This window comes from Juglans microcarpa x Juglans regia, chromosome 5S (assembly GCF_004785595.1).
Source record: "Juglans microcarpa x Juglans regia isolate MS1-56 chromosome 5S, Jm3101_v1.0, whole genome shotgun sequence".
NCBI lineage: Eukaryota > Viridiplantae > Streptophyta > Magnoliopsida > Fagales > Juglandaceae > Juglans > Juglans microcarpa x Juglans regia.
Window position 1 is genome coordinate 18445400 of NC_054603.1, and position 26619 is coordinate 18472018.

General features: G+C 39.3%; 1 pseudogene; it reads right to left on the reverse strand.

Annotated features, from left to right (window-relative positions):
• Window positions 1-22062: 22062 nt before the first annotated feature.
• On the reverse strand, window positions 22063-25966 carry LOC121267151 (annotated as a pseudogene).
• Window positions 25967-26619: the final 653 nt, after the last annotated feature.

Below are 26619 nucleotides of genomic sequence, written 5' to 3' on the forward strand. Positions count from 1 at the left end.
CCAGTGTGTCACCTTGGGGAGCTCTAGTCCTTTTTGTGAAGAAGAATGATGGATCGATGAGAATGTCTACTGATTACAGGGAACTTAATCGGGTAACCATAAAGACTAAGTACCCATTACATCATATAGAAGATTTGTTTGATCAGCTCCGGGGTGCATAGGTATTTCTAAGATTGATTTCTGATACAGGTACCATCATTTGAAGATCAGGGCACAGAAGATATGGCTAAGACAGCTTTCAGGACCCGTTATGGCCATTATGAGCTTTTAGTCATGCCTTTTGGCCTGACTAATGCCCCAACAATATTCATGGATTTGATGAACAAGGTGTTCCATGAATTTTTGGATAAGTTTGTGGTTATTTTTAATGATGAGATACTAATATACTTCAAAAGCAAGACTGAGCATGAAGAACATTTGAAGCTGGTACTCGGGACACTCAGAGATAAAAAAGTTGTTTGATAATTGAAGAAGTGTGAACTTTGGCTCGATTCAATTGCATTTCTGGGGCATGTAGTTTTAAAAGATGGCATTTTAGTGGACCCAAGAAAAGTGGAACCAGTAGTTAATTGGTCGGCACTGAAGAACATTCATGAGGTTAGAAGTTTTTTGGGGTTGGCAGGTTACTACCGTCAATTCATTGATGGTTTCTCCAGAATAGCAGTTCCTCTCACTGCACTCACCAGAAAGAATAATAAGTTTGAATGGATAACAAAGTGTGAAGAAAGCTTCCAAGAGTAAAAGCAGAGATTAGTGACAGGTCCTGTGCTAACAATCCTCACTGCTAGAGGAGGATTTGTAGTTTACAACGATGCATCAAGGCTTGGATTGGGGTGCGTATTGATATAACATGGGAAGGTTATCGCATACACCTCACACCAACTAGAAGTATAAGAGCAAAATTATCCCATGCATGATCTAGAACTTGCTGCAGTCATTTTTGCACTCTAGAGGAGAACTCACAGAATCCTTCATTTATGTAAGACCGATTGAGGAAAGCAACTACGTGTTTCAGCAACAAGAAGGCAATCTGTAAGGGGAAAAGTGCGAAATTTATACGGATCACAAGAGTTTGAAATATTTCTTCACCCAGAAAGAATTAAATATGAGGCAGAGGAAATGGCTTGAGTTGATCAAGGATTATGTTTGCACCATCGATTATCACCCAGGGAAAGCCCATGTTGTAGCCAATGCCTTAAGTAGTAAGTCAATGGGACCAGCAGTTGCAGCCCTTACCACTCAACACCAGCTGTTAATGGACCTAGAAAGAGCTAGTATCGTGGTCATCACTAGTGATACAAGTACTTTCTTGGTCAGTTTGATAGTTCAACCAGCCTTGATAGATAGAATTAAAGCTGCTCAGAAAGTGCATTCAGGGTTGGTCAAACTAGTAGAAGAAGTCGGGAATGGGGACAAATCTAACTTTAGCATTTCCGAGGATGGATTTTTGAGTTTTAGAGGTAGATTTTGTGTGCCAACTAATAACGAACTGAAAAGGGTAATTCTCGAGGAAGCACACCGTTCTTAGTATATAGTTCTCCCAGGGAGTACAAAAATGGTATAAGGGCCTATCCCAACTAGAAATGTGGGACTTGAGCCGTGCCACCTACAATGGACAAGCCCGATGAGGACATCGAGAATATTAGGGGTAGATTGTGATACCCCATGTAATAAGGATAAAGGTATTTGGTGTAAGGGATCCCATATTGCTTGAAAAGGAAAAGTTCTTACTCTTTATAAGGTTCCAATGGGACTCTAATTGTATCATTGACTAGTTCTTTTGGACTATAGGTCATGTGGTTTGGGCCTTCCATTGGGGCGTTACAATAGGGCTATGTTGTTGTAATCGATTTTTGTAATCAAGCAAAAAGTATTTTGGTACATGCGTTAGGGACTTGATTAAGAGATATTTAGTGATGCATGATTCGGCTATTAAGGTTATGCATAATAATGAGGATTGAATAGTGTAGTTGTGGAGGTGTTTATCTAATTAGTCATAATGAAGTGCTAATTGAAGTGATTAAGGAAGGGAATTAGAAACTATAGAAAGGGATTGTAAGTATATAATTATAGTTCAGGTTATGATGGAATGGAATTAAGAAAGAGTGGTAAATTAATAATTGAGCTAAAATGACGATTAGAGAATATTTAAGGGTTTCTGCACCTTTTTTTTTTTTTTATGTTTTTAATGTGTTAAACAAAAATAGACCTAGGAATAGATCAAAAACAAGAAAAAATTAGGAATATGAAAAATAGTTAGAATTGGGGTAAAATGTAAATTTTGAACAGTATAGGGATTAAGTTGCAAATAATGAAAGCTCAAGGACTAATATGCAAATAACTAAAAATTAAAAGGAACGAATGTTATTAATGAATTTAGTAAGGGTTCTAGTTTTAAGATATATTCTAACTCAGAGATTGAGAATTACGCAGATAACAAGATCAAATGTGTATTACACTGTGAGCAGTTTGTAAGTTGACATCATCAAGCTTTCAAATAAATGACTTACCTGTTTCATAGCTTATTGCATATACATAGTATGTTTTTATGCCATAATGAATTTTAGTAAATGAGAAATTCTATTTACAGTCCCCACTTGAGAATTGTATGTGCAAGCCCTTTATTAAATGAGAAAAAACATCATTTTAAGAGGGATATTTTTGTTATTTTAGAAAATTTTAAAGATTGCCTAGGCTTGTATTGCAATCCCCAAATGAGGACTGTACGTAGCATTGCTCTTAGTCAATAAACCTGTTTTAGTAATGCAAATAACATTTCTATAAGTTGCACTCTGAATGTATGAATGAACGAAGTGGTAACGAACCGATGAACCTACGAAGTGGTGAACAATTCTGATAAACTCCTCTGGCTTCATTTGGAGTATAATAAAGGTTAATATTGTTCATCCAAGCTCTGGTCTGGGAATTTGGGTATATACGAACTAGAACCCACATTTCAAACCCAGGCCAAAATTCGAACTACGTTAGCCCGAATCAACCTTAGGCTGGAACCCGAATGAATCCAAATTTTTTAAAATTCAAATTTCGTGTTCTGGATTAAACTCGATATTTTTTTTTGGGTTAATTTTTAATTTTGTATGTTTGGATTGACGTACAATGTTTTTACAGCTAAGAACTTGTTTGCTTTTACTCCATGCAGGACAAAAAGAACGTCTATTGAAATTGGACCTTGCATTTAAAGATCTACGTCGGCATGTGAGCGGGGATTACAGCATGTGACCATGTCGATTGCCTTTCGTCAAAAAGTCACTCGGGGAGCCACGCCACATTAATAGTGCCACCTTAGAAACCACGTCGGATTAAAGATTGCGGCATGGCCATTGTGGGCTTGACGCTGACCACTGATGTACAGAATGTCCCCCGATACCTTGTATAAAAGCCAGACTTCAAGTATGAATAACCTATCTTTGAACACTCTGATTCTACGGTAATTCTCCAAGAAGGAAAACTGACTTTGGCATCGAAAGCACCCTGGACTGCCACTAGCCCAACTTCATCTATGTATTGCAGATAGAGGATTCTGGTCTGGGTAAGCAAGGTTCGCAGAATTGTAGCAAGCCGTGAGGAAGTTGACCATGGAAGTGGAGACACTTCAAAGGGAAAATGAAACCTTGAGGCTGAATGCCAGCAGACAAGTTGAAGATGTTGAACTAAGCCACAATGAGCACACCAAGTCGCGAAGTACTTGAGAAATGCATGTCGCCAAGAAAGAAGGAAAGAAGATGCAATAAGAGTTGCGTAGCCTCACAGACAAAGATGAGGAAATGGCGAAGAAGATGGGTGCCTCATCGTTGGTACACCAATTACTCACTAGCATAGACTTACCTTACAGTGCAGAGGTGATGGCTCTTTTGCCACCACCGAAGTTCAGTGTCCCCTAGATGGACATGTACAACGGGTCCAGGGACCCCCTCAAGCACTTGGAAATCTTCAAGACTTATATGACCCTACATGGATTTCCCAGGGAAATTACTTGCAAAGTCTTCCCATAAACCTTGAAGGGGGCTGTGAGCGGATCATTCGGGTCACTGACGACCAAGTCAATTGACAGTTTTGGGGAATTGGCTTGCCTATTCCTCACACAATTCATGGCCAACAAGGAAAGGAGACGCCCAATTGCTTACCTTCTGACCATCGAACAAAAGGAGGATGAAAGTCTGAAAGCGTACCTGGCCAGATTCAACAAAGAGCATAAGTCAAAAGACAATTAGGATGAAAAGATCACCCTGGCCACATTCCTGGGTGCATATGGCCTTGGAACCTATTCATGGCGGAGTTAGAAAGAAAAATTCCCACCACCCTAAAAGGAATTTGTGAACCAGGATGACGGTTTCATCAATGCCAACGACACTCTCTGGGTCCGCCTACAGATGGGCCAAGGCAGCGAGTAAAACCAAGGCCCCTGAGAAGGCCAGAAGAGGACAACATGACAAGAGGAGGGATGAGGCACCCTTTTCAAGAGGCCTAGGACCCCGATATGACAGAGTCACACTATCCATGCAAGAAGAGGGCAAACCAGCTACTCAGAAGCAGATAATCAGGGTAGAGGTCGCCGCTATTGCACCTACCACTAGACCACATCTCACAATACCAAAGACTGCATCTCCCTCAAATCAAGAAGGGAAGAATTGCCCAGTGCCAAATCAACCAGAGAATGGAACGAGAATGGAGTTGGAGAAGTTTCAGCAGACCAAGAAACAACGAAAGCCTAAGAAGATGGTGGCTGGAGCAAGAACCTCCTGGGCGAAATTAGAACCATCATTAGGGGGTTCGTCGGTGTCGGCCCGACTTCCTCAAGTAGAAAAGCACATGCTAGAAGGGCACAGTACGAGGAAGTGTACCTGGCAATGTTTTGAATACCGTACCGGATAGCGTACCAATCAAGGCACTGGAACGAAATATTTCGGTACCGGTACCGTTTCGGGATAGCGTTTCGGGATAACGTTTCGGGATAGTCGATCTATAAATAAATTATATATATAAATATATATAAAAATTATATTCTAAAATAATAGTCTATATATAAATAAATTATATACAAATACATATATATATAAATTATAAATAGTCTAGTCTGAATTGAGGGTTAAAAAATAAGTTTGTAGTTTGAAAAAATGAAAAAACGAAAAAAAAAAAAAAAAAAAAAAAACACACAGGCCGAAATTGAGGCCGGTACCGGCCGAAATATAGGCCGGTACAGGCCGAAATTGAGGCCGGTATGACCGGTACCGGCCGGTACGGCCGATATTTTGGCCGGTACGGAACAGGTATAGTACCTGTACCGGACGGACGGCCGAAACGAAAAATTTCGGCTGTACCGGCCGGTACGGTATGAAATTTAAAACTTTGGTACCTGGCCCACCACTGCCCAACCAAACAAAGAAGAAGCGCAAACACACTAGACATCTCCTTTTGGAAAGCTAAAGAAAAAGGGGTCCTCTACCCCCACGGTGATGCTCTGGTAGTGACCATGCTCATGGCCAACTTCACAACCAAAAGGATGATCATCGACAATGGCAGCTCCACAGTCATCCTTTATTGGGATTCCTTCACCATAACAGAAAATGATCATGCCCAACTGTGGCTAGAGACATGGTTTAGGCGGTAGGAACCATCACCCTATCAGTCCTGGCGGGTAAAGCCCCCCACACAGCCACAACGATGACGGACTTAGAGTGGTGCAAGCTCCATCATCATACAATGTCATATTGGGGTGACCAACCCTCAACAGTAGGGGAGATCCGAGCCTAATAGGTGTTAGCAGGCGAGTGCTATGTGCAGGAGCTAAAATCGAGGAAAAGGGAGGTCCATGTGGTGGAAGGCTCGGGCAGCGATACCGCCTCGCCAGCACACTCTCAAAGTTCACCACCAGAGAAGAAAAGGTCTGGGCAAGCTGACCCTCAAACAGGTGGAGCTGAACGAGCCACTGGAGTTAGCTTCCCTGGATCCCAACCGCATCGAGAACACGATTAAAATGAACAACGGAGTCCGATATGCGGCAAACCATGAAGTAGCTCCTCACGTTGCACTAAGATGTGTTTGCCTAGGGCCACGAGAACATGAACGGGATCGATCCTGCCATAATTGAACATCCCCTTTGCGTGGACCCCGAGGCCAAGAAGTTCAGGCAGATTCGTCGGATTTCAGCACCAAGAAGTGTGCTTCCATTACTGAGTAAGTCGACAACCTCCTAGTGGCAAGGTTCATTCGAGAACCACACTACCCAGACTGGTTATCCAATATTGTGCTAGTAAATAAATCCAACAGCAAATGGAGAATGTGTGTCAACTTCACCGATTTGAACAAAACCTACCCAAAAGATAGCTTCTCTCTACCTCAGATCTATTTGATAATAAACTCCACTACGGGCCATCAAATGCTGAGTTCTTATGTAATGCCCCGTTCCCGGAGGTCCGAAGAGTTCTCCTATTACTCAAGAACATCTCCAATAATCAATAATAAATAACTAGAAACTCCACAAAATACTTCACTTATTTGTTTGATTCAAAAATCCATGTCTCTCCACATAAATACTAAACAAAAACCTCAATAAAATAGATAACAAATCTCCACAAAAGACTCAAAAATATTCTTAATTCATCAAATCAAAATAACCAAAAATAAATCAATTTACTAACTACGACTCTCAAATAAGCACTTGTACCCTTAAGCACTTATTCCACTACAATCATCATATCTTGCTAAAACTTTCTACTCTTATTCTCCAGCTGAACTATCAAAATAATCAGAAAAATATATGAAGATAAGGGGTGAGTTATCAACAACTCAGCAAGCAAAGAACATATACTGGTGTGTAAGCATGAGCAGTTACAAAGTTCAGAATGCAGAACAAAACACTTTTTATTTTCAGAATGCATAGTCAGAACATGTTATTAAAAAATATCAAAGCGAAAGTTCAAAAATATTCATAATTAGAATCCCTTTGGCATAGCATAAATTGAAACATTACATCTTATCTTATCATATCAGAACAAATACCATGTTTAACCCCCGTGGTAGGGTTGTGCAAACCCCGATAACTAACCGAGTAGAAACAGAATGTGAATCTTCCCCTTATTCATTCTCAGAGCCTTAAGTGTGCAAATAGGAAAGACGACACAGAAAACCACTTTGTCTCCAAAGTGGGTGCACCAGAAACAGAAACGTTGGTACCAACCCAAACAGAGGCCACAATTTTACACCCGTGGTAAGGTCAGAACAGAACAGAAACAGAAATAGAATGTTATACCAGAGGTTTTCAGAAATCACATCATATCATATCAGAGTACAGAACATCTTCAGAACAGAACAAAATCAAATCATAAAAACATACTTTATGCACAAAATTTCATATTCACTCCCTTTTGCAAAGTTCAGAAACAAGATGTGAAAAATAAGCTCATATCTACACCAGTCATGCCAAAAAAATACTTTATTCTTAAACAGAATCTCATAAGTAATGCAGAACAAATAAACGAGGCAGTTCAATTTTCTTTTCATTACAAAATATGCATACTTCTCAAAAGTCAACTTCAGTCCATTTTATTTTTATGCAAAGTCTAGCATAGGAACCCTGCTTACCTGGACTTCTTAGCTTATCAGAAATTCTCCACAGTAGTACTGAACGAAAATCAATCGTCACCTATAAAATAATCATGTAACTTCCATAAATTTTCAATCTACGAATTTCAATATCTAAACTTGAAATACCTATTTTAATACTCCAAAACCTACAATTTCTCTTAACTCTAAAATACCGTCACTTTCTAAATTCATCATTTTTCAACTTAATAACTCCGACCAAAACATTAATATTAACTAATATAATTTTGTACTATAACGTGAGACAAAACCCGTATAGAATACTAAAATATTTATTGAAAATGACATAGCCTCATGGAAAAACATGTCCTACCGAAAATACTTGTTCATGAAACAAATGGCTAAAAGGGTAAAAGTGTAATTATAACTCAAAATATTTACTAAACCTACGGGAAGTTTACGGGAACTAAACACTTATATTAGGCAGCATCGTTGCACTTGGAGAGTAATGGAGGACATACCGAGAGAAGTTTTGAGAGGTGGAAAGCGGCTGGGGTGGATACACTGGCAAGCTAGGCAGAACACTTATTAGAGAGAGAGAGAGAGAGATCAACTAATGAAAGAGCGAGAGAGAGAGGTTACATGATAAGCAAGTGGAGCGTGAGAGAGAGATGAAGCTCACCGTGAGCCTGAGGTGGCATGTGACAAACTGGGGATGAAGGCAAGTTTTTTGCTGGTGGTTTCTCTGTTGCTTCAACGGTGGTTTCCGGCGAGAAAAACTGGTGGTTTGAGGCACACGGTGGGATAGTAATTCCTCTGTTTTAAGGAGCAAAAACAGGGGTCTTCGGTTCTCTATGCAGGTGGCTGCCGATCTCACGTGGGCTGGGCACGGAGGTGAAGGGCGGAGATTTAAGTGGCTGATGGTTGAGGTGAGTAAAAATGAAAAGGGGGTATGGCTGCCTTTCGTGGAGTGACTCTCAGTACAAGGTGCAGGTTGCGGCTGTTCCACGGTGGTCCCATGGTTGACGCTAGGAGATGCGGCTGCTGGGCTTCACGCGACATACAATGCTGTGGTTGCCATCTCTATGGAAGTGCACGTGTTTCACGGTGTAGGAAGGCAGAGTCTTCCTGTTAGGGGTTGTTTATATGGTGGAAAGGAGTATGAAGCAGGAGAGATAGGCCGTGACTTGTTGGGGAAAGAAAAGTGTAAGCGGCAACCCTAGTTTATCAAATTGATGAACTGCTAAATGTGAGTATAAATATTTTTAACTATTACACAACTGTTGCCATGAATGTTGCTGGGATAGGAACGTTCATGCCATGGAGAAACGGACGTGAATAGCAATCCTAGTTGAGGGAGTGGCATGCATGTAGTGACTAAACGGACGCGAACATGCAGAACGTGGAGTCTGGAATTTTTTTCACGGGCTAGGGCTCTTTAACCTGAAAATAATGCGCTCACGACTTGTATGTTGAATGGGGTTAATGTATGGCCTTTTTCTCTAAGTTTTGGACCTCAACTCAACCTAAAAAAATTACACTTGTCCCATAAATTTTTCGGGTGAAAATCTAGTTGGTCTATTAAAAGATTCAAAATCTAATTATCAAACTTATTGAAAAATCATAATTCGCCATTAAAACAAATTCGGGCTTGAGGTCCATAAAAAAAAAAATACATGTTAACTCGAAGTGGGCTTTTCTTACCTATAAACCCAAAAATTTTGTAAAGCAGGCATGGCAGGGCCCGGGTGTTACATCTTGGATGCTTACTCAGGGTACAACTAGATCTGCATGAACCCTAATGACAAGGATAAAACATCATTCATCATATCGTCGTGGACCTGGTCAGTCCCTTACCTCATGGTAAGGGATGCATGAAGTTCTTAGTTGTCATTGTCGACTACTTCACCAAGCGGGTAGATGTCGAAGCACTGCAACAATAACGGTGAGCAACATTACTCAATTCTTGTTGAAGATCGTGGTATGCAGGTTCGGCATCCCCCACTGCATTCTTTTGGACAACAAAAGGCAGTTCGACTCCGATCAATATTGCGATCAGTGTAGAGACATGGGGATCAAGTTCAAATACTCATCCCAGGACTCCCACAGGCCAATGGGCAAGTTGAGGTAACCAACAAGTCAATGCGCGTGATACTTAAGAAAAAGCTCAACGAGAAGAAACGGACTTGGGTAGAGGAGCTTCTTAGGGTGTTGTGGGCCTAACGGACCGCAATCAAAACTCTGACAGGTGAAACCCCCTTCACCATCACCTACGAACACGAGGCGATGACGGTAGTCACAGTTGGGATGCCCACTTACAGGATCCACCACTTCGATCGAGGCTCCAATGACAAGAAACTGGAAGAATAGCTTAACTTGCTAGAGGAGAACAAACAAGAGGCTGAGATAAGAACGACAATCAACAAAAGGAAGGTTGAGAACTAGTTCAACAGAAAAGTCTGATCGAGATCTTTCAAGGTTGGTGACCTGGTGATGAGATAGACAGGGACGACTACACAAGATGAAGGAAAGTTGGGGCTACAATGGGAGGGTTCGTATGTCATCACCACCAATAACAGTTCGGGCTCCTATCGACTCCCGAGGGAAAGAGCTACCGCACCCATGGAATGCAAAACACCTAAGGAGATTCTTTTGTTAAATGTATAAATATGTGTACAAAGTATGAATAAAGCTATCTTTTCTTCAGAACTGTTGTTTTGTCTTGCAAGACCCACGACGGGTCCAGTCTTTCGACTGCTTGACCACATTACCTTTCCTCTGAGTGTCAACAAGCGGATCCATCCTTTCGATTACCCAACCTCCCTCATGTAAAGTGTGGGTCCAGCCTTTCGGCTATTGGATCTCCCTCACAGAGAAGTCAAGGCGAGTCTAGTCACCGGCCTTCGCTACGCTTCAACAAGACAATTTAGGTTTGTCAGTCTCATAATTGTGATTTGGATTATCTACGCTAATCGGTTTGGTTCTTCTTAGCGTCGTCAAGTGTCTCTTCCGAATGAAAGACAAGTCACACCGCCACGAGAGTCAACAGGTAGTTTCAGCATTTCGACTACCCAACCTTCCTCACAGTAGAGTCATGGCGGGTCCAGTTTCTCAACCGCCTGACCATACTACCTTCTCGTTGAGGGGTGACAGGCGGGTCCAGCTTTTCGACTGCCTGACCTCCCTCATGGCAAGGTCGTGACAAGGACAAAAATGAAGTAAAACAACCACATTAACTTCTAGCAAGTGGCGGTAAGTCAATTAACTCATCACCACATCAAAGTCCCACTAGAGCTCAGCCTTTCGCGCACCTTAACATAGAGTAAAAGAGAAGACAACATGGAGACAGAGTAAAGGGCATTAGTCTACATACAAACGACAAGGAGAAGAAGGTAGAAGAAGATTTCTCAAAAAGAGAGAACTTCATCAGTATATATATATCTATATATATATATTCCACAACAGAAGTATACATGTAAAAAGAAAGAATGTCAACAGACTGCATGTATTGCCTATGGAATTACCATGCCACAGCGCCACCGGGTCTTTACCGAATTCCTTTATAGAATTTCTTTACACAAAGAACAAAAATTTAGGGGAATAAAAAATACAACATCAACTAGCGAGGTTGACTTAGAAGGCATCTGGCATCAGATCCTTACCTATGGACTTGTCGTGCCTCAATGCCACCGGGTCTGGTGGGAGAGACTTCAAGTTGAGGGACATCAAATCGTCCTATGGGTAAGGGTGTTGTGACACCCCCAAATTCCGATTGGAATTTGACGGAACGTGAAGTATCGAGACATGCAACACAACGTTACATGCCCCCGTTCATGACAATTAAGGATGCAATGCACCTAGCATGCATCTAGCAATATACAATATTCATAGTGGATAATTTTTTTTTTTCTTTTAGCAATACTATGTACTAGAAGTAATATATCCCAAAACATAAACATACTTCATAAAATTCATGTGATAACTAGTATCCAAAAGGTTATGGTACTCATCATATGTTTATCTATTACACGAATTATTCTGTCACAAAAATCTTATCTATTACATAATATATTCTGTCACATGTTACTATCTATTGCAAGTTTGTCACATTACGTATGTCATATGTTACATGTATATCATGTCACATAATATTCATTATCACATGTTATGCCATGTCACGAAATATTGTCCATTACATGTATGCCACGTTATGAAATATTTTCTATTACATTTATGTCTCAAAGTATGTCATGTCTGTCATCTTACGTTCATATCACGTTACGCTACGTCGGGACTTCTATCTTTTATGTCACGTTCATGTCACGTCACGTTACGAAATGTCATGTATGCTAGTTAAGTTATTCATGTCAATCACGACCCTATGCGCTAGGATGGGGTAATATCCTAGTGGAACTCCTTTGTTCACGTTGGAATGTTTAAATATGTGTGAAATTCCTTGGGTTGATGAAGTACAGTCAACAGGTTGCAAATGGGGCCTAACTAGCTGGTCACCGGAGCGCGCCAGACACTAACACCGATGGAGCCACACTTTATGTTACGTGTGTCCACAGCAAGTGTGGCACAAACAATTCATGGGGCCGCAACAACTGTAGAGCATGAAGTTTGGGCCACAACAACTGTGGAGCATACACTACGTGAGACACAACAATTGTGACACATAGAATACGTGGGGCCACAACAACTGTGGAGTATGTATTAACGCACTCACAGCTAGTATAGACACATATGTTGTGATACGGTAATCGGCAGGGACACACGGCTTAAGAGGACCCGTGTAGCACCCGTATGGTCACTTTTATTAATTAAGTCTATTGAATAAGATTCCAAAGTTCATGTATTTCACGTTCCAGTCATATTTCACGTTATGTTATGTTCAAGTTTACGTTCATGTCAAGTTTCAAGTTCATGTTTATATCATGTTATGTTCATGTTCATGTTATGTTCAAGTTCACTTTCATGTTATGTCATATTCATGTTCACGTTATGTTTCAAGTTCATGTTTATATTATGTTGTGCTCAGGTTCATATTATGTTCAAGTTCATGTTCAAATTATGTTTGTTCACGTTCATGCTATGTTTCAAGTCCATGTTGTATTTCAAGTTCACGTTCATGCTATGTTGCTAGTTCATGTTATGTTTTAAGTTCACGTACATGCCATGTCATGTCAAGCTAAGTTTCAGTTTTAGTTCAAGTTATGTCATTTATGCCATGCTATATGTCAAGTTATGTTATGCTTACTTATGACTTTGATTATGCATTCATGCTTTTACTGCCATGCATGCATCATTAACCTGTGTGGAAGTTTCCTGTTAACTTGCTTAGATTTGTAATCAAATCTTACCGTGGTAGTCCCAACTACCATTTCTCCCAAATGGTAGGCGATGTGTCAGGATCAGAACAGGGAGTAGACACTGACAATCCAGAGGAGGTTGACTAGATGCCATAGACATAACATGGAGCTTGCAGCCTCCATAGTTAGGTCTTTGGATAGTATTCCGACATCGTAGTTGAGTTACGCGATTTACTCAAATAACTAGCCCAATAGTGTATTTTACCAATGTAATTATGGAGCCAGGTCTCCGTTGTTTTGAGATTACAGTCTTCTGAGACCCGTGCTGTAATCGTGGATGTTTTAAGTATGCATAATTTATGTTTCAACTATTTGGGATATTATAAGTTTGGTATATAGTATTTCTCAAAAAAAAATTATCCGCTGCGAATATTGCATGAACAGGGACAGGTAACTTTGTGTTGCATGTCTCAACGCTTCGGATGTCCATCCGATCCCAAGCGGAATCTGGGGTGTCACACCTTTTCTGCTTAAAAGCATATGTGTTAGTTGAGTTGGGATTAATCATTCAGCTTGCGTTATAATAGAAATTTAAATTAGGCATAGATTATGAAGGATAAGAATTTTAGGCTTTACGTTAGATGCAACAAATTTCGAGGACAAAGTTTTTTAAGATGGGAGGATGTAACACCAAGGCCCAGCCAAGTCTATTAAATATTTTCGAGCTTATGTATGAAAAGCCCATTTGAGTTTTAACGGAGTATTTTTAGAGCAGCTTACGGGCTAAAAAAAATTATTTTTGACAAACTTTGAATTTCATAGGGTTTAACGATTGGACAAATGCCCAAACAAAAATTCACAGACCAAGGGTCCGGAGTAATTAAAATTTGGCCCAATAAAATTTTTCTAAACGTCAAAGATATTATTGGACGAGAGATTTATTTTGAACATGAGGATTATGGCCCAATTTATTTATCGAGTCCAAGCCCATTAACATGTCAAATTTCAAGCACACCAAAAACCTTATTTCATAGAAATGATTTTTGTGACGCCCCCGACTCCCACATATGCAAACGCGGGAATCGTGATATCGGGAAGATGACAACACAGGCCACGCATCCCAACGATAAGTGCTCAAGTGTGTGCAACAAGCAAGAAGTACACAACAAAAGTCGCAGCGGTTAATTAAGAGTTAGCCAACTAAGTACTAGATATTTAAATACAGATATCCAAAATAAATTACCTCTAAAAAGTTTTACAATTATCTAATATAAATACAATACAAACCAAATACATAGCCAAAAAGTGGGAGACAAATCCCAATATACGAGCAAGTGATCCCAAATCACATATCCAGCAGAGCCGAATCCTCAGGCTCTTCGTCCTCATCTACATCAAAATCTGCGATACCAAAAAAGGGTACCGCAGGGTATCGAATACCGTGAAATTATGAATTTCAACAAGTAATCAACCAAGCAACCCAAAAGATAAAAATGTATTAATGCAGCCAACAAACATGAGTACATAACGAAACACAAATGTGACCCAAAACCTCATTTTCCCCGAAAATGATTATTTTCCAATGAGCCAAAAACCCCATTTAACCCAAACCTAAACCAACCATTTTCCCAGAAAATGTGCTAGTAACCATTAAATCATAAACTAACAACATAATCATTTATCAGACACTATAGGCGAGATCACAGGCGAGAATCTACCACCATCCCTACCGCATGTACCGTAGGCGGGAAACACAAGCGAGACTATACCCTCATCCCTACTGCATGCACCGTAGGCGAGAATCACAAGAGGGACTATACCACCATCCCTACAGTTCCTTTTCACACAAGAGGTATTTATCAGAACACTATAGGCGGGAATCATAGGCGGGACTCTACCACCATCTCTGCTTACCACCATCCCTAGCGCATGCACCGTAGGCGGGAATCACAGGCGGGACTATACTACCATCCTTGCTTACCACCATCCCTATCATGTTCACTGTAAGCAGGAATCATAGGCGGGACTATACTACCATCCCTGCTTACCACCATCCCTACAATTCATTTTCACACAAGAGGTACTTATCAGACCATTGTAGGCGGGAATCACAGGAGGAACTCTACCACCATCCCTGCTTGCCACCATCCCTACCGCATGCACCGTAGGCAGGAATCATAGGCGGGACTATACCACCATCCCTACCGCGTGCACCATAGGCGGGACTATACCACCATCCCTACTTACCACCATCCCTACAGTCTCTTTTCCTTTCTCTCAAACCAATCAATCCAATTATTTCAAACATACACAAAATCATTTCTCACATGAAAACCTAGTATTTCAAGTATGCACATGAACATGTATGAAATTATGCAAAAACCCGGTTTTCATTTACAGACATGAACATGCGTGTAAATGCATTGTATATGACACAACACAAATATTCATTAGTCAACAAAACCCAACATAATCAAATCACACAACAACTCCATCCTCCAATCGAACCGACCCCCTTACTCCTCGGACTCAGTCCGGCACAACCAACCAGTTCATAATAAATATGAGTTAGTGCAAAAATACATTTAAATCTCAAAAGTTTTTTGGAAAAATACTTACAGTATTATAAAATAATTTTCGAAGGATCACAGAGGTGCTACAAGTGGTGACACGGCAATGTAACAATGAAAAATGGACAAAGGTCGTGGGTCTCAAAAACCCAACTTTTCAACCGGGACAAACAAAGACTTGAGATTACTAGGGAAGGGCTTAGGAATGTTGGTGAAACTAATGGTGGTGGTGGTTGGCCGTGAGTGGAGGCGTAGGCGGCGGCTGAAGTCCAAAAAGCCCAAATCGGAAACGGAGATGGATGGGCTTCACCAGTGGTAGATCGGGGCTAAGAATAGGTGGGTTAGGTAGCTGGGAGGCCGCCGGTGCTTGGTGAAAAGGTGGTGGCCAATGGCGGCGCAACGGCAGCACAGAAAATGCACAACCCGAATGGGTTCCACACGGCCAACAGAGAGAGAGAGAGAGAGAGAGAGAGAAAGGGAGAGAGAGTGGGGAAGGGAAGCTGGGGTGGGGCAGGTCGCCGGAGGGTGGTGGAGCTGGTGGGCTAAGCGGTGACGCCAGATGGCGGCACACGGTGGTGGGCTAAGGGGAGAGACGCACAGAGAGAAAATAGAGGGAGGGGGGTCGCACGGGCTGGGTGGGGAAGGAAATGAAGAAAAAGAAAGAAGAAAAAAGAAAAGGGAAAAAAGAAAAGAGGAAAAAGAAAAATGATGGGAAAGAAATGAGATCCAGTCTTTCAACTCTGGGTCTCGAAACTAATACATCGAAAATGATTTCAAAACAACAATTTAAATAAACTAATTTAAACACGGTGACTAAATAAAAATAAAATAATTAAATCCAACAATAAACTAATTTAAAATAAGGAGCAATTTAAATAATGAACAATAGTTAATAACAAGAAAACACATTAAATTAACAGTTAAAAATCTTAAAATAATACCACATAAATCATCCAAAATTTAAAACTAGAAAGCTCATAATCTTAATTAATTAAATAATTTACTTACTTAAATTACACGTAAATATGTGGTATCACATCCTCCCCCTTTTAAATAAAATTTTGTCCTCGAAATTTGTAAGGTCAAACATTAATGCCAAAGCAGGATACAAGATACAACTCAGAACATATTGAAAGAAACATACCATCACTGACGCCCAACAACATGGGTACTGCTCTCTCATGTTTACTCCTATAGGCGATGCCATCATACTCGCATTAATCTCCTAGCAACACATCACACCCAATACTCCTAGGGTGGCCATGTTATCCAAAATCTCATTTTACACAAGAACCTTAATACAACCTCCAGTAAATTCCAATGATTAATAGCTCCATACAATAATCTATGCTAACATCAATCGACTCCTACGGTATAACTTCCAAACCTTCGTTGTATATTACACTTTGGCAACCTAATGGCCACTTCCAAAGTTAACCATCAATAACATAATTGGTACAACTGAGTGATTAATCTCCAACTACAAGTATCGTCCCAAAAATTCAAGTCACTACTAATTCCTCAAAATCAACACAAAATTTGAATGCCTAATTACAACAAAAAATATCACGCTCCTACTGCGCACCCTGATAATTTGCTACATGCAAAAATTTATGTCCTCATTAAAAATAAAAAATAAAAAATAACAACACCATCGACTACAAGGTGGCTCCATCCCTACTAACCAAAAAACTCCTACCACATTTTGGTAGAAAATACTCTCTTTCCCAAAATCATGAGTTATCACTCATATTCCTCAATTAACTCTCGCTACCTTAATCAAAATCAATATTCCGCAAAATATATCCATGATCATTGACAGAAAACCAGTAACAATCAACCTCAGCATCCCAAATTGAAAACAAGTAACATCACCCCAAAATACACCTGTCTCATCTAAGATAAGAAACATACCCTAAAAGCCTCGAATCCATTCCGACCAACCAACGAGCGCCTATAAACTTCTACCTGACAGCCTATACTTAAAAGCTCATCACCTAAATTCTGAATATGATCTAATCTGGCAGTGACTAAACTCGCTACGAACGACCATTGACTTCACCAAAACATTATTGAAACCTTTTTGGTAACTCGACCACCTATTTCTACTCCTATAAGCTAGTATTAGCACGATTAGTTCCTTCAATAGCACATCACTATTAAACCTCAAGGCAAGCCATACTGCTCAAATCTTCAATCCACCAAAAACTACTGCACAACACCCATGGATCCTAATAATTTATTAACTCACATACTTGATTATGTTATCCACCGTTGATGCCTAAGCTTTAACTTCCAAGATTTTGTCATACACCAGACATTCGTGACCCAACAATCTCTCTTCAAGTTAAATAACAATGTCCATAATTCTCTCAACTGGATGCTCAATCTCCAAAGGAAAGTATAGCCTCACAATTTAAATTCCTATGTGACCTCAAGTCACAATTAATTCTTAAAGGTAATCACAACAATTATTGCTAACCATCTATTGAGTAACCCGTTTCAACTGTACACTTCGATCAACTCACCAAAAAAAACTCAAAGCCAAGATCTCTTGAATTTAATACTATCGTATGAGTCCTCTTCAACACCTACCAAAGCCACTTCTTCCAAGCCAAAAAAATGAGACTAGGACCTGTACTCTCTGAAATCCAAACACACTCACTACTATTACGCATCGATCTCCTGCACCCTTAGCCAAAACCAATAATCCTCCAAACTTGCAAGTGGCCCATCACTACCATTTCCATCATCTGGACCTATATCCTCGAAATCAACAAGAATCATTTCCTAAAAACTATAGGCCCTCAAACCTTAGACGAACTTCTCGTAAATCTATCCTTGAAGTTCGTTGAAGTTACAACCTCCTTCTCCATAGACTCATTACATAAATTCTACGGAAACTAAGACCTCAATTATCCTAAGCGATTTAAAGTGATTCTCCTCCTCAGTTGCAACTTGAGTTCCTACTCCATAGAGTTCACTTAAGACCTTGTCGTTCCCTTCGAGCAAAGATATTAAAAACAAACCAATCACTAAGAGTTCAAGCCTACTACACTAAATGTTCAAGCCTAACAATGACATTCATGGTCGTACCATCTTCCTACCATAGCATAACTCTTAACCCACTTTTCAACTCCGGACAAAACAAACAAAATAAAACAAAACAAACAAAATAAAATAAAATAACATACGAAAAAATGAATAAAATAAATGAAGTAGTACACAATAAAATAATAAAACTAATAAAAATAACATACTTTAAATTAAATAATTTCAATTTACAACTTTAAAATTTTCTGGTACTTCACCTACAGGACATATGGTTTTACCCAAAGCCAAACCTGGCTCTGATACCACCTGTGACACCCCCAACTCCCACATACGGAAGCGCGGGCATCGTGACATCGAGATGATGACAACCCGGGCCACGCATCCCAACGATAAGTGCTCAAGTGTGTGCAACAAGCAAGAAGTGCACAAATAAAGTCACAGCGGTTAAATAAGAGTTAGCCAACTAAGTACCAGATATTTAAATATAGATATCCAAAATAAATTGCCTTTAAAAAGTTATACAGTTATCTAATATAAATACCATACAAACCAAATACATAGCCAAAAAGTGGGAGACAAATCTCAATACATGAACAAGTGATCTCAAATCACTTCTCCGGCAGAGCCGAATCCTCAGGCTCTTCATCCTCATATGCATCAAAATCTGCGATACCATAAAACGGTACCGCAGGGTATCAAATATCGTGAGATTATGAATCTCAACAAGTAATCAGCCAAGCAACCCAAGAGATAAAAACGCATTAATGCAGCCAACAAACATGAGTACATGACGAAACACAAATGTGATCCAAAACCTCATTTTCTTCGAAAATGATTATTTTCTAACGCACGCCAAAAATCCCATTTGACCAAAAACACGCCATGAATAATATCCATCATTTTCCAAAAAATAATCCAAACCTAAACCAACCATTTTTCCAGAAAATGTGCTCGTAACTATTAAATCATAAACTGACAACATAATCATTTATCGGAGACTGTAGGCAGGAATCACAGGCAGGACTCTACCACCATCCCTTCTTACCACCATCCCTTCCGCATGCACCATAGACAGGAATCACAGGTGGGACTATACCACCATCTCTGCTTACCACCATCCCTACCGCGTGTACTGTAGGCGGGAATCACAAGCGAGACTATACCACCATTCCTACAGTTCATTTTCACACAAGAGGGACTTATCAGAGCACTGTAGGCAGGAATCACAGGCGGGACTTTACCACCATCCCTACCGCATGCACTGTAGGCGAGAATCACAGCGGGACTAAACCACCATCCCTACTTACCACCATCCCTACAGTTCCTTTTCAAACAAGAGGTACTTATCAGAGCATTGTAGGCGAGAATCACAGGCGGGACTCTACCACCATCCCCACCGCATGCACTGTAGGCAGGACTATACCACCATCCCTACTGCGTGCACCATAGGCGAGAATCATAAGCGGGACTATACCACCATCCCTACAGTGTCTTTTCCTTTCTCTCAAACCAATCAATTCAATTATTTCAAACATACTCAAAATCATTTCTCACATGAAAACTCAATATTTCAAGTATGCACATGAACATGTACGCAATTATGCGAAAACCCAGTTTTCATTTACAGACATGAACATGAGTGTAAATGCATTGTATATGACACAACACAAATATTCATTAGTCAACAAAACCCAACATAATCAAATCACACAATAACTCCATCCTCCAATCCAACCGACCCCCTTACTCCTCAGACTCAGTCCGGCACAACCAACCAGTTTACAATAAATATAAGTTAGTGCAAAAATACATTTAAATCTCAAAAGTTTTTTAGAAAAATACTTACATTGCTATAATATAATTTTTGAAGGATCATGGAAGGGTAGAAGTGGTGGCATGGCAATGTAACAGTGAAAAATGGACAAAGGTCGTGGGTCTCAAAACCCAACTTTTGAACCGGGACAAACGAAGACTTGAGATTACTAAAGAATGGCTTAGGGATATTGGTGAATCTAATGGTGGTGGTGGTTTGCTGTGGTTGGCGGCGTAGAAGGTGGTTGAAGTCCAAAAAGCCCAAATCAAAAACGGAGATGGATGGGCTTCATCGGTGGTAGATCGGGGCTAAGGATGGGTGGGTTAGGTAGCTGGGAGGCCACCGGTGCTGTGGTGAAAAGGTGGTGGCCAATGGCGGCGCACAGAAAATGCACAACCCGAATGGGTTCCACATGGCCAGCGGAGAGGGAGAGAGAGAGCGTGGGGAAGGGAATTTGGGGTGGGGGAGGTCACCGGAGGGTGGTGGAGTTGGTGGGCAGAGCAGTGACACCAGATGGCAGGCCACGGCAGTGGGCTGGGGGGAGAGACGCACGGAGAGAAAATAGACATAAACAAAATTTTGGCATTCTGTTTCTAAACTATACAAAAGAGCAAATATGAAAAATTGTGCATAAATTATATTTTTGTAATCTGATTCTGTTATGTTATGTTCAAAAAATGTTCTATACTCTAATATGATATGATGCAATTTCTGAAACCTCTTGCAAGTTTTGTTGATCATAGAAGATTAAGTGCATTACGATACAAGGACTTTTTGGAGAGTCTTTTTGGTAGTTTGATTTTATGTTGCTTTGATATTTTGAGTAATGGATATTTCTAGTATTTGTGGAAATGTTAATGTATATTATTAAAGTACTCCTGATGTGTACTTATGTAGGAATAGGAATATTCGTGTTGAACAAATAGATTAATATTTTATGAAGACTTTGGGTTATTTTAAAAGTGTTATTGGAGATTATTTTAGGTGAAATGAGTTAACTCTCCGGACCCACGGGGACGGGGCGTTACATAATAACTTGAAAGTCAGATAAATGAATTGAGTGGAATGATTTCCAACCTTGTTAGGCTTTAAACCTGTTTGGAGAAGAACCTGGAGACAAATGGTTGAACCCTAGTTCAACAAGGCTCAAGCAGGGTCTCAACTAGGATGCATTATGGTCGCTAGGATGCCATCAATCATAAGCTGGTGCAAAGGAGTAGTTGAGCTCATTTGGGATCATCCTCTTTGAAAGAAAAGTTGAAAATCAGAATTGGTTGATTTTTAGTATATTAAATGCTCTGATTTTGTGAAAATAATTATTAAACTCTAATCTAATGCCTGATCAGTTGATTATTACAACCAACATAAACTAAGATCATTTCTGACCCGGATTTCATGAAAACATTATCAGGGTCAATTGAGAAGATCATGATTTGAGAAAATTTGGGTCCATTTGGCAACACCACTATTCTCAAGAATTCTAACATATTGTCAAATATTTCCTTCCTAAACATCACTCAAATAAAAAATACTTTTCAATTTCAAATCTTCAACTTTTTCATCTACTCATTGCAATTTTCTCAAACTCTCAAACAAAAAAAACAAAAAATAATACTACTTTTTCAAATTTTAAAAAAATATATATTTTAACAACTTTTTAATTTTAAAATATTTTTATTCAACTTATATTAAAATATTTTGTTCAATTACAAAATGACTGTTTCAAACACTCGAGAGTCAAGAGTACGTGTCATCTATCTACCAGAACCATTGTAATAGTGACATTGTTGACACTGCTTTCCATTCGTATGCGACTTGAAGACGCTGTTTCTGGAGCAACTTGAATTGCAGTGAATATAGGTTGCTTAGGACGAGGCAGCTCAATAATCTCATTTTTTAGCATGGAAATCGCAACATGCACACTAGGCCTATCTTTAGCTAAATCTTGCACACACAATAGCCCGACATGTATACATCTCAAGATCTCCTTATGAAAGTACGGTTCTGATATCACTGGATCAATTAAAGCTGCAATATTGTCCACGTCCCACATTTTCCATGCCTGTAAACATGAAACATGAATGGAATTATTTTAGTATGTTGGGGAAAAAAATACTCACAGATTCTTCAAGTTAGATACAACATGATCTTTTGAGCTGAACTATGTCATCCACTCTTCATACTACTCTCGGTCAATGCCAAGTTACTCAAAGACTAGGAGACAATAAGATAAGAGAGACTTACAAATCCTAAAAGACTCGCGATTTGCCCATCATAATAAAAACTAGCGTTTCTTCTTCCATTCACTATTTCTAGTAATAATACTCCAAAGCTGAAGACATCTGATTTTTCTGAAAAACGTCCTTCCATTGCATATTCTGGGGACATATAACCGCTGAACTCGAACAATTGAATACATACAGGTCTTGTTATCTCCAATATTAGCAATATATAATATCTAATTGAATTGAGCAAACAAAGATATACACTTACTATGTTCCGGCAACCCTTTTAGTATTGGCTTGGTCTTCATCGCTTCCAAAAATCCTGGCCAATCCAAAATCTGATATTTTTGGATTGAGCTCTTCATCCAATAATATGTTACTTGCCTTTAGGTCCCTATGAATAATCCTTAATCTTGAATCCCTGTGAAGGTAGAGTAGACCTCGACCAATTCCTTCAATAATGTTGAAGCGTTTTCTCCACTTTAGCAACTTTTGTTTGACTGGATCTAATAAATTTAATCAAAGCAAATAAGAAAAAATAAAAAGAAAATTAGACATATCACAACCATAAATACAAGGATATATTTGAAGATACTAACATAAGGAACAGAATCAACTAACCAAAAAGAAATGTGTCCAAACTTTTGTTTGGCATGTATTCATAGACCAACATCTTTTCTTCTCCTTCAACACACACACCAAGGAGTCTAACAAGATTCCGATGCTGAAGTTTAGAAATCACCATCACCTCATTCATAAATTCTTGTAGCCCTTGTCCTGAAGTTGTCGCAAGTCTTTTAACTGCAATTTTTTGTCCATCTAGCAATTTTCCCTATATAAACAAAAAAAACAACCCAATGACTATTGTTGGGATTAACCGGTTATCAAAAGACTAATTTGAAGTAAAACAATGAAAGCAAACAAAAGAAATGATGACAATCACACACAGAACACCAAGATTTAAGTGATTCGGCTCAATGTGAGCCTACATCCACTGGCAGGGTCGGTTTCAACGAACTCACTATCAACAAAGGTAGAGTACAAGAGATCAATCACAAAATCCTCAATCCTAAAGCCCCAATACACTCAATGAACTTTGAAAATTCTTCAAAAAAGGATTCTCTCTCACTCTATAGTATATGATTGCTAATGAGTTGAAAAATACAAGGGGAAAGCTTGTATTTATAGTCCACGGCACGAGAATCCAGATTTCAAAACATTCACTCGAGGGGAGTGTCAAGCGGACGTTTTAGGGCAGTCCCACACTCGAGCTGATTGTAGAGCGAGTGTTCAGCGAACTCACGGGTTGGCCTCCCGCTTGAGCTAACTGTCGAGCGGGTGTCGTGCGAACTCTCTGTCTGAAGATTCACTCGAGCGAAGTGTCGAGCTAAGGTTGTTTGAGCTAGGGTTGAGCCACAGCCAAGCCAAGGTCAAGCAACAGTCAAGCCAAACCTCAAAAATGCCATTTTCAGTAGGAAATTAAGCCAAAATCAACAACTATATATACAATCAAGCTATTAGGAAATAACCCTCTACGAGGTGCAACCATTACCCTGTATACAGGACCAAATCCACCCTGTCCAAGCTTATTAGATTGATCAAAGTTGTTTGTGGCACTTGCCAACTCCTCACGACTAAGTATCGGTAGCTCCTCAAGTACTTTTTCTTTGTTCATGTTGATTCCAAGATTTTCTTCACCGTGAGATTTTAGACATATTCCTCCTATTTTGAACAATTAAATTTCATTAGTTTTCTTTTTCCTTGATGGTTTAGCCATCTGCAAATAACTAAGCCGAAGGAATGTGCATTATATATACCTTTTCGTTTAGCCTTCCACCGGCATAAGAAGAAAGTGCAAATGGCAATGAACATTGATCCTAAGACCACTGTGACAGTGATGATTACTTTCACTTCTCCCTTTTTATCTGCATACCAGAAACATCATACTAATTCATATAAAGTATGTAACAAAATAACTAATTTTTCTCTATTTTCTTTTTTATGGGTAGATACATGTCCTCAAGGAGTTCATAGCTTAGGAAATTGCCACAAATGCATGAATTGAAGCGTAATATAAACTTCAAAAGAAAAAGGAAATCAACCCACCAAGTTCTGAATAGGCCACACGAACATAAAGATCAACTCCTCCAGTTGAAAACTTTTGTAAGTCTATCAAGTCACTGCTCCATGACATACACCCAATGCCAGATTCATATGCGTAAGCTATACAAGAACAATTCTCCAAACACTGGTATCTACATTCATCCTCAATCATTATAGAGGACCAATTTGCAAAGTCTGGCGTTTTCATCATCTTCATTTTCAAAAACCCATCCGTTTTGCCTTCTTCACCACCAGTGCTAACCACCCTCTTACACTGCAAGGGTGTCCTCCTCACACACCCGCTAGTCCAATTTCTTCCATTCCATTGTTCTATATTCTTTGGCTCAAACCCCTCTAAACAGCTGCAAATTGGTGAGTTTTGTGAGTTACAACTTCCAAATGCCCCACACTTGCCATAAATATCGCATTCTGACATCAAAGATGACCACGTGACCTCCCAATCCTTCCCATTAATGGAGCTAAGCTCCTCTAGAGTTCCTTCGGAACTCAAGGTATAATGTGATAACATAGACTTGTTTGAAAAATCAAAAGTAAAATAGAATGTTCCTTCTTTGTCATCTACGAGACTAAATCCATCAAGATATAGAGAATACATTGTCGGTATTCCAATAAATAGCCTACTGTTCCATGGACCACTACGCCAATAGGGTTTGCTGTCATTCCAAATGAATATTTCAGGAAGATTGAAAAAGTAAATACCTGCAAAAAAGGCTCCAACGGATGGATCAGAAGGCCTCTTCCATGACGTTAGCTGCACATTCTTGCCTGTTATTATATCAGTAATCATTTTCATCTTTGGCAGTAATGAATCAGAAGGATATTGAAAACTCTCCCATAAGATTGAACCGGTATTGTTTTCTTTCAAGACAAGGTTCCCGGAATCTAAAAGCTGAACACTTGGATTGGAAACTGAATTTGTAACATTGATGACCAAATAATCTTCTTTTCTTCATCTAATACCACTAGATTACCATCTTCGGATATAGTAAGAATCCCAGAGGAAGTCTTGAGGGGTCTGTCCCTATTAGCAACCCATACGACATGAGACGCAGAAACTTTAGCATACCATATCCCAACATACCGATAGGTTGAATTTGTAGGGCTGAAAAATCCCAGTTTAAAGTCACCGCCATTGGAAATTATGATTTCAGGGTCTTTGATGAATTGATGTGCTGTGATAGTGTCTATGGCACATCCAAACTCCAAACAAGAAAAAGATATCAAGAGTACCAGGAGATATGACAAGTTTCTGGTTCGAACGACCCACATGACTTGTCGGATCGATGCTTCTTGTTTGTGAATTAAGTGAAGTCGACTTTGGATGCCCAAGCGCATTGTTGATTTGTTGCTTCTTATCTTCATATACTTCTATATTTTGCCCAGGTCCTGTATATTATTTGCATAGACTTTTAAGATATCATTATCCTCATGTTTTGAACCCTTCAAATTTCAAACTTGAACAAATATCCAGTGACATTAGTTGTGAGCAAGACAACTATATTTTAATTACACAAATATAATAAATCAAGTTTATAAATGCTATAGTTATTTAGTTGCTTTCTATATGGCTCATCGATTTCCAACTTGTTTGGATATTTTATTATTTGGATTTTTTTAACCTTATCAAAAGCCAACAAAAGTCATGAATCATTGAAAACTGGCGTATCGCCAAATACTTAATCTATATATATTCATCATGAAGAGTTTCTTCTTCACGGTACCTGATACTCAATCTATATATATATATATATATATATATATATATATATATATATATATGTATGTATGTATGTGTGTGTGTGTGTTATTTGAAGATTTTCCCTAAATATTTTGGTCTAAAATGAAAACGACCTTCATATTATAATCTAACAATAAACAAATCGAGTTTAAAAGATAATTGGTGTTTGAAATTTTTTTTAACTATAATGAGTTTCACAACAAATAGTGTAGTACTTGTA